The sequence below is a fragment of the Mandrillus leucophaeus genome, unplaced genomic scaffold (assembly GCF_000951045.1).
Source record: "Mandrillus leucophaeus isolate KB7577 unplaced genomic scaffold, Mleu.le_1.0 Scaffold83, whole genome shotgun sequence".
NCBI lineage: Eukaryota > Metazoa > Chordata > Mammalia > Primates > Cercopithecidae > Mandrillus > Mandrillus leucophaeus.
Window position 1 is genome coordinate 4,910,750 of NW_012109030.1, and position 9,905 is coordinate 4,920,654.

Genomic DNA, 9,905 nt, shown 5'->3' on the forward strand with positions numbered 1-9,905 from the left:
TTCTAGTTTATTTGCATAGAGGTGTTTATAGTATTCTCTGATGGTAGTTTGTATTTCTGTGGGGTTGGTGGTGATATCCCCTTTATCATTTTTTATTGCATCAGACGCCATCTTGACAGCACAAATTCCCAGACATGCACAGCAAGTCACGTCTTCCATGAGGTTGAGTTCCAAGGTCTGAGGCTGAGGTAAAAATAGCATTTTCTCACTCTGAGATTTGTTCATTGTTTTTTGTTTTGTTTCAGCTGATGCAACAGCTGGCTCAGATTTGGAGCCATTATGTAGAAAAACAATGTTTTTTCTTTTTGTTTTTGAGATGGAGTCTCACTTTGTTGCCAGGCTGGAGTCCAGTGGCACAGTCTTGGCTCACTGCAGCCTGACTCCCTGGTTCAAGTGATTCTCCTTCCTCAGCTCCCCGAGTAGCTGGGATTACAGGCATGCACCACCATGTCCGGCTAATTTTTGTATTTTTAGTAGAGACGGTGTTTCACCATGTTGGCCAGGATGGTCTCAATCTCCTGACCTCATGATCTGCCTGCCTCGGCCTCCCGAAGTGCTGGGATTACAAGCGTGAGCCACCATGCCCAGCCAAAACTATGTTTCTTTTAAAGGTTGGAATTTTACTCAGAGAGTTCACAATGTGAGAATGTATAAGAGAAATGAGGCCATTGGAGGAACAGCAGATTCACACCTCCCATTTTGTGGTCAGTTTAGATCACACAGCTGTGAAGTGAAATGGCAGAAAAAAAATTTTCAGTAATTTTTCCTTTCTCTCTGATTTATTTAGCAGCAAGCCCACACAATGAATTTGTGTGTTAATGATGACTCTGTTCATCTCCACCCCATCTCTCACTGTCTACCTACTAGGCCTTTCCCGTTTGGTTGTCCTGCAAGATTTCAAATTCAACATGTCTAGTATTTAATTTACTATCTTTACCTCCCATCCCAGTTTTAATTAGATGTAGCAAGATGTTCACTCAGTATTGTTGCTGTAACAAAAGATACTCCCACATTTTAATGGCTTAACCAATAAAAACTTATTTCTCATCTCATATCCAAAGTAGGTGTTCTAGGGCAGAAGGTAGGAGGTGAAATTGGAGCATGAGAGGTCCGCTCTGCAAAGTCATTCAAAGGTCCAGACTGAGGACTGCTGTCTTCAATAGGCGGCTTCCAGGATTGCCTTGGCATCATCCAGACAGGAGAAGGGAACAGAAAAGAGGGTGCAGGAAGGGCATATCTAAATTTTAGCATCACCCTTATGAAATGTACATATGCCAGCAATAAGTCTACAGTATGGGAGGGAGCATAACACCAAACTTTGGTGGACAGTTTGTCTGCCACACTCCCTTCCTCCCTGTTTCTCATCTGTTCTTCCATCAGTGTTTCCTGTGTGTGTGTTTTTTTTCTGTTAAAGGAGCCAATAATAGTACTCTCCACAGGAGTTTTTATGAAAATTGAGACAGGCTATGTGAAGCAATTAGAACACACCTGAGTTGTATGGATGCACCAGAGTGTATGAATGCTAACGGTTATTCATTAGCTGTGGGACTTCCTCAGCCACCTAGTTGTGCCAAGCTAGAAGCGCTCTTCTCTCATCATCCACCTCCAATCAACAAGTCCTGCTTGTTCATTTAAAAATGCATACATCTTTACTTTTCTTTAAATGCAAGTCATAGGCCAGCAGGTCTCTGTCGAGCCACAGACACAGGTCTCTGATCCACAGGAGGGGTTTTGCTAAAGTTGTGAAGAACAAGGCCGACTTTAAGAGATACCAGGCAAAATTTAGAAGATGACGGAGGGTAAAACGGATTACTATGCCCGGAAACGCTTGGTGATACAGGATAAAAATAAATACAGCGCACCCAAATACAGGATGATAGTTCATGTAACAAACAGAGATATCATTTGTCAGATCGCTTTTGCCTGTATTGAGGGGGATATGATAGTCTGCACAGCATATGCACATGAACTGCCAAAATACAGTGTGAAGTTTGGCCTGACAAATGATGCTGCAGCGTCTTGTCCTGGCCTGCTGCTGGCCCGCCGGCTTCTCAGTGGGTTTGGCATGGCCAAGATCTATGAAGGCCAAGTGGAGGTGACTGGCGATGAATACAATGTGGAAAGCATTGATGGTCGGCCAGGTGCCTTTACCTGCTATTTGGATGCAGGCCTTGGCAGAACTACCACTGGCAATAAAACTTTTTGGCGCCCTGAAGGGAGCTGTGGATGGAGGCTTGTCTATCTCTCACAGTATCAAACGATTCCCTGGTTATGATTCTGAAAACAAGGAAGTTAATGCTGAAGTACACCAGAAGCACATTAGGGGCTAGAATGTTGCAGATTACATGTGCTACTTAATGGAGAAGGATGAAGATACTTATAAGAAACAGTTCTTTCAATACATAAAGAACAATGTAACTCCAGACATGATGGAGGAGACATACACGAAAGCTCATGCCACTGTATGAGAGAATCCAGTCTATGAAAAGAAGCCCCAAAAAGAAGGTGTTTAAATTTTTTTTGAGACGGAGTTTCGCACTGTCACCCAGGCTGGAGTGCAATGGCGTGATCTCGGCTCACTGCAACCTCCGCCTCCCTGTGTTCAAGTGATTCTCCTACCCTAGCCTTCTGAGTAGCTGGGATTTACAGGCGCCCATTACCACTCCCAGCTAATTTTTTGTATTTTTAGTAGAGAAGGAGTTTCCCTATATTGGCCGGGCTGATCTCAAACTCCTGACCTTGTGATCTGCCTGCCTCGACCTTCCAAAGTGCTGGGATTACAGATGTGAGCCACCATGCTCGGTTAAACCAAACAATTTTCTATGAGGATTTTTCAGATACAGACAATAAACTTATTGACAGGAAAAAAAAAAAAAAGCGAGTAATAGATATTTCTGATGTGGAACTTATATGGATTTAGATTTTTTCTTTTTTTAAGAAAACAAAACAAGAAACGCTCTCCCTGAGTGATCCGACGTGTTTGTATGGCTTCAATTGCCATCTTGAAAATGGTCACATATGACTATGGAACTGGATTGGAGCTCCCAGCTGGAAGGAATCATGAAAAGTCTTGTCCCCTCATTATTTTTAAAATTTTATTTATTTTTTTAAGACAAGGTGTCTCTGTTACCCAAGCTGGAGTACAGTGTCACCACCATAGCTCACTGCAACCTCAACTCCTGGGTTCAAGCAATCCTCCTGCCTCAGCCTCCTGAGTAGCTGGGATTACAGGTACATGCCACCACACCTGGCTATTTAAAAAAATTTTTTTATAGAGATGGGGTCCTGCTATTGTTGCCCAGGCTGGTCTCAAACTCCTGGACTCAAGCAATCCTCCCGCCTTGGCTCTCCAAAGTGCTGGGATTACAGGCAAGAGCTACTGTGCTGGGCCTGTCCCCTCATTTTAGAACTAAGGAAACTGCAGCCCAGATAATGGCAAAGTGGGGCCTAGGACCCAGGTCTTTTGACTCCAGTCTTGCCTTCCATGATACTCAGCTGCCTTAATTAATTAACTCCACAGAAAGCCAAAACCAACCATACAACTCCTCTCCCTTCCTCCTCACAATTTTTGTTTGGTGTCTGTTAAATGGAAGTGGCTGCTGCATGAATTTCCTCTGATCTCCTGTGGTTACCAAACCAATGAAAATTCTAGAGTACTAAGTTCTGATTCTTCTAACCTGGTTACTCTGACCCCAAGCCCAACCATACCCAGTCCACCTCCCTGCTTTTTATTGAGCAGCAGATGGCACTGTGTCCAAGTCCGGAAAGATGCTCTCTGTTTCCAGGCAAAGTTGGGGGAAATGCACTCAAGCTTCCTGCTAAACACTCCTATAATTTTCGTGAGGCACTCGCCCTCCTCCTCCCAGGCTTGAGTGTGATCTGTGTGCTAAAAGGTACAAGTAACACTGTCAGTATGTGTGTAATGTATGTGGTTCCAGATGTGTGGGCTTAGACTGCTAGTCTGCCATGGAACTTGCTTCCTCGCCTTCCTGGGCACACAGCTGGACTACATTTCTTGGTTTCCAACAGAGTTAGATTTGGCCATATGTCCAAGTTGTGGCCAATAAAATGCAAAAGGAAGTGATGTGTGCCATTTCTAGGCCCCATCTGTAAACTCACATGCTCTTTGCCCTCCACAAGCTGATGTCAGTGCCCAAAATGACCTTGGAGGTCATGGGCTAAAGATGGTGGAATTGTGACCACCCTGGGCCCCTGAATGACTGCATGGAGCCAAGTCCCTGAATTGACTTGGATCTATGTTGGGCTGTTACACAAGCTTAGAATTAAACTATAATTGGTGAAGCCACTGAAATTTTTTGCAGTAATTTCCCTACCACAACTGATAACACAGATTAACTGAAGAAATCCTAATGTCCTATGTGATGTTCCTGTAGAAAATATAGGAAGTATCCATGTTTCTGCACAATAGGGATTTCTTTCTCCATATTAGACTCCAAACAGGTTCCCTGTCAAAAGGGGTTATAAAGACCTCCCCACCCCAATTGTTTTAGCAAGCAAAGGACTTGATCTGCAGACTCAAAGGCAGGCAGCTAGCAAGAAGCTTAGGAAAGAGACAGACTGTAGCATGTGGTCAAACTTGTTTATGAGTAAAGCAGGTAACCAGGAATTTGCCAAGCATTTTGGAGTGAATTAAATCCTTCAGTGAAGATAAAGGTACTGTAATAAGAACTATTCAGATTGGAAGAGTGTCTTTAAAGCTAGCCACCAACAATTTCTCACCTCCCTGTATACACATGTTTCTCTTACATCAAGAGGTGGATTCTTGCATCAAGAGGTGGATTCTGCCTGTAATCTCAGCACTTTGGGAGGCTGAGCCAGGAGGATTGCTTCAGCCCAGGAGTTTGAGACCAGCCTAGGCAACATAGCCCTGTCTCTACAATTTTTTTTTTTAATTAACCAGGTGTGGTGGTGCACGCCTGTAGTCCCAGCTACTCAGGAGGCTGAGATGAGATCACTTTGAGCCCAGGAGTCTGAAGCTGCAGTGAGCTATGATCATACCTCTGCACTTCAGCCTGGGTGACAGAGTGAGAACCTGTCTCAAAAAAAAAAAAAAAAAAAAAAAGAAGTGGCTGCTGTTACCCCGAGCCTTGAATGTGGGCTTGAATGTGACTTGCTTTTGCTAACACAATGCAGCTGAAATGGTGCTGTGTCAGTTCTGGGCACAGGCAGCTTCCACTCTCTTGAAATCCAGTTGCCTTGCAGAGAGGAAGTCCCTATACCCTATGGAGGAAGAGAGGCCTTGATGGAGAGAACCCAGAGGCCTCAGCCAAAGGCCAGCACCAACTGCTTGCACCTTCTAGGCTCCTCCTGAAGTCCCATAAAAGGGACCCTCCTATCTTCACACTTAGATGAGCAGCTACATACACAACTTCTGCAGAAGGAACCCAGGAGAGGAGTCCCCTGTCATCCCTAGTGCCATAGCATGTTCGTGGGTTCCAGGCCATTTCTGCGTTGTCCTGTCCAGGTGGAAGTGCTTAGTCTGGAAGTCAGCTCCCTTTCTGGTTCAGAACTGTCCCCCCAGTCTGTTGCCTTTATCACAATGCTCCCACCACCCTCCATGCCCTTTCCCTTCACTCCTGGGTCTGGGACACTGATTCTCATCTGTCCCAGGCGCACCACGCCCAGCCCTCCTGCCCTACTCTCCAGCAGTCTGCCCCCTCTTCTACCCCAGCCTTGCCCCAGCTGAACTCCACTTGGTTGCAGCTGCATGCATAACCACAATCCACACCACGAGGCAGAGCTGTTGATCTGAGGTCAGTGCACCCACAGAATCATAACAAATAATAACTCCTTGGCTGGGCGTAGTGGCTCACGCCTGTAATCGCAGTACTTTAGGAAGCTGAGGTGGGCGGATCACCCACCTGAGGTCAGGAGGTTGAGACCAGCCTGGCCAACATGGTGAAACCCCGTCTCTACTAAAAATACAAAAATTAGCCAGGTGTGGTGGGGGTTGCCTGTAATCCCAGCTACTCGGCAGGCTGAGGCAAGAGAATCACTTGAACCAGGAGGTGGAGGTTGCAGTGAGCGGAGATCACACCACTGCCCTCCAGCCTGGGCAACAAGAGTGAAACTCTGGCTCAAAAAAGAGAGGAGGGGAGAGAAGGGGAGAGCCATGTTACCTGACTCGGGTTCCAGGGCTGAACTTTTCCCCTAGGCATAATGAATTTGAAAGGTCCTGAACTTTCCTTTTCTTTTGACACCTGTGACTGAGTCTGTTAGGCCGGGGGACCCAGAGATCATCGAGATGCAATTCCTGCCATCATGGAGCTCGTAGTCAAGCAGAGGGAGACAGAAATGCAAACAAACAGCGAGTTTTTAGAATTGCTAGTGAGTGGGGGACAAAAAAATGGAAGTAATCCACTTTGAAAAGCTGACGCTGAGTTGGGAAGATGAGTAGGATAGGATGAATAGCTGAGGGCATTGCAGAGGAGGAGCAGAACCATTCCAGGCAGAGGCAGCTCATGCACAAAGGCAGCCCAGAGTGGCCCGATGTGGTGATTGGAGGGAACACAGATAGTTTGCAATAGCTGGGCTTGAGAGGAGGCAGACTAGGTGACCCTTGCCGAGTTTCCTCTTTTTTTCTTTTTTTTTTTTGAGACAGAGTCTCTCTCTCTCTCTCTCTGTCACCCAGGCTGAAGTGCAGTGACCCAATCACAGCTCACTGTAACCTGCGCCTCCCGGGTTTAAGCGATTCCCCTGCCTCAGCCTCCCGAGTAGCTGGGATTACAGGCGTGCACCACCACACCTGGCTAATTTTTGTATTTTTAGAAGAGACGGGATTTCGCCATGTTGGCCAGGCTGGTCTTGAACTCCTGACCTTGAGAGATGTACTCACCTTAGCCTCACTAAGTGCTGGGATTGTTTCCTCGCTGTTAACGTGCATGTCTCACTACTGCCTGGTGATGCTCTGTGCCACATGGTGCCAGATGACACCGTGAGTTGTGTACCTTCACCCTTGCCCACATGGCTTAACAGGATCAAATGAGGCAGCTCCCATTTTGGGGTGAGCAGTGTACAAATGGAGCATCAGGCTCAGGTTTTAAGTGACAAATGAAACAAACGTGCCCTCCAAGGCTGATCAACATTCGTCACTTGGAGAACTGGTTGTCTTTTGTATCACCTCTGGTTTTCATAAGAAGCTTGAATTTGAGTTATTTGTACTTTTTATTTTATTATTTTAGAGATGGAGTCTCGCTCTGTTGCCCAGGTTGGAGTGCAGTGGTGTGATCCTAGCTCCCTGCAACCTCAAACTCCTGGGTTCGAGCAATCCTCCTGAGTGGCTGGGACTATAGGTGCATGCCACCACACTTAGCTAAATTTTAAACATTTTTGTAGAGTTGGGGGTCTCACTATATTGCCTAGGCTGGTCTTGAACTCCTGGCCTCAAATGATCTTCCCACCTCAGCCTTCCAAAGTGTTGGGATTACGGGCATGAGCCACTGAGCCCAACTTCTTTGCACTTTTATTACATAAGTCAATGGTTGTCACATGTTTTCATCTTCCTAATTTTAACCTTCCTGCCTACAAGAACAAAAACAAAAAAGATTATTCTACCTTCAGTCTTTTTAGTTGTTTGCATTAGAGGAAGGAAAAATGACTTTTCTTATTCCTCTGTGGTTGGAGAGGAAAAATCCTTTTTCCTACCCCACCTCCTGCTTTTTGGGACCAGAAGTCTCCAAAACTGGATGTGTAAGAAGATCCACTGGAAGGCAGGAAAAAAACATTGGAACTTCTAGCTGTGTGTGTGTGTGCGTGTGTGTGTGTGTGTTTGAGACAGAGTCTCACTCTATTGCCCAGGCTGGAGTGCAGTGGTGCAATCACAGCTCACTACAACATCTGCTTCCCAGGTTCAAGCGATTCTTCTGCCTCAGCCTCAGGTCGTGAGCTGGGATTATGGGCATGCACCACCACACCTGGCTAATTTTGTATTTTTAGTAGAGACAGGGTTTCACCATGTTGGCCAGGGTGGTCTCGAACTCCTGGCTTCAAGTGATCCGCCTGCCTCGGCCTCCCAAAGTGCTGGGATTATAGGCGTGAGCCACCATGCCCAGGATGCACCCTCCATGCCCCTTCCCTTCACTCCTGGGTCTGGGACACTGATTCTCACCTGTCCCAGACACACCACCCCCCAGCCCTCCTGCCCCACTCTCTAGCAGTCTGCCTCCCCTTCTACCGCAATCTTGCCCCAGACTTTAGATATTACCCAGCCTTGGTAACATCTGAAGTCTGTCCTTAATACACCAGTGTCCCATCCGGGGACAGTGTTACTCTGTTTTTGAAAGAAAAGTAATTATACTCTTCTATTACAATAGTAATAGTAGTGACAGCTGCCATCATACCTGCTAGGTACTCTGCACTTGATGTGGTAATCTTCAACGTGCACGGTAACTTTAAGGTGAGTGACACTTTAGAAATGAAACAATTGAAGCTGACAGTTGAAGCCCAAAATCTGAGCTGGGATTTGCACATTAATGACCCACCTGCCACCAAAGTCTCAATCTTCCTGCCATACCTCATTGCTTTTCTGACCACCCCTGCAGGGCCCAGGGTGGTGGGTGTTAGCTTATGCTAAACCAGCGCTGGAGTGGCCTTGCTGGGTGAGAAGTAATCCCTCTTCCTCCCCCACTAATTTGCAGGCTGTGACCAAAATAAATAAAATAGAGTAAGTCGGTTGGAAATACTCGAGGCTCCTTTGGGGGCAGAATCTGAATAATAACTCAAATGAATCCCAAAGGATTAGAGCTTTGTCTAATCTGCTGATGATGTCTGGATACAGAGCTCACACCTGTGATCCCAACACTTTGAGAGGCTAAGGTGGAAGGATGACTGGAGACCAGGAGTTTGAGACCAGCCTGGGCAACATAGTGAGACCTGGTCCCTACAAAAAAATATTTTAAAAATTAGCTGGGTGTGGTGGAGTGCACCTGTAGTCTCAGCTACTCAGGAGGCTGGGGTGGGAGGATCAGTTGAGCCCGGGAGGTTGAGGCTGCAGTGAGCTGTGATCTCACCACTGCACTCCAGCCTGGGTTACAGTGAGACCTCATCTGTATTAAAATAAAAAAAAAAAACTAAAACATAATGATAAAGAATAATACAGGCCAGGCGCAGTGGCTCATGCCTGTAATCTCAGCACTTTGGGAGGCCAAGGCGGGTGGATCCCAAAGTCAGGAGTTCAAAACCAGCCTGGCCAACATGGTGAAACCCTGTCTCTACTAAAAATACAAAAATTAGCTGGGCATGGTGGTGTGTTCCTGTAATCCCAGCTACTCAGGAGGCTGAGGTAGGAGGATCGCTTGAACCCAGGAGGCGGAGGTTGCAGTGAGCTGAGATCGCGCCACTGCACTCCGGCCTGGGCTACAGAGCGAGACTCCTTCTCGAAAAAAATAAATAAATAAATAAATAATCCCATGATGACTATTACCAGTTTTCTCTAAGCCTAGGCCCAGCCTTGGTCCACGGCCTCAGCCCTTGGATTGATATGGCTTATTTAGGCATTTAAACGTTGACACCTGCCTCCTGCTGTTTAATTCCCTGCAGTCTGACAGATTCACCAACTACCAAGGAGAACGCCCGGCTTCCTTTTGCTGTGTGTAAATGAGGCTTCCATCAGCACAGACACACACAGGCTGCAAACGGACCAGCCCTGCCCCCAATTCCACACCCATGGCCACAGCAGGGAATGTTATGTTCCCCTTCCCCAGCCCTCACACCCAGGTTAATATCTGGGCTCTCACCCTCAGCCTCACATCCAGGTTACCACCTGGGCTAATTTCATTTTTTCACTTTTTTGGGTTTGCAGATGCCCCCGCCCCCCGCAGGATCAAAATGACAGATTTATGTCACACTGTGGGTTTGGATCAGAAAGCACCCTTGAGCAACACTTT

At 46.6% G+C, this 9,905-nt stretch overlaps 1 pseudogene; it reads left to right on the forward strand.

The window, feature by feature from the left end:
* The window catches only part of LOC105530567, a 35,902-nt pseudogene extending 33,389 nt beyond the window's left edge, over positions 1 to 2,513 (forward strand).
* Positions 2,514 to 9,905: the final 7,392 nt, after the last annotated feature.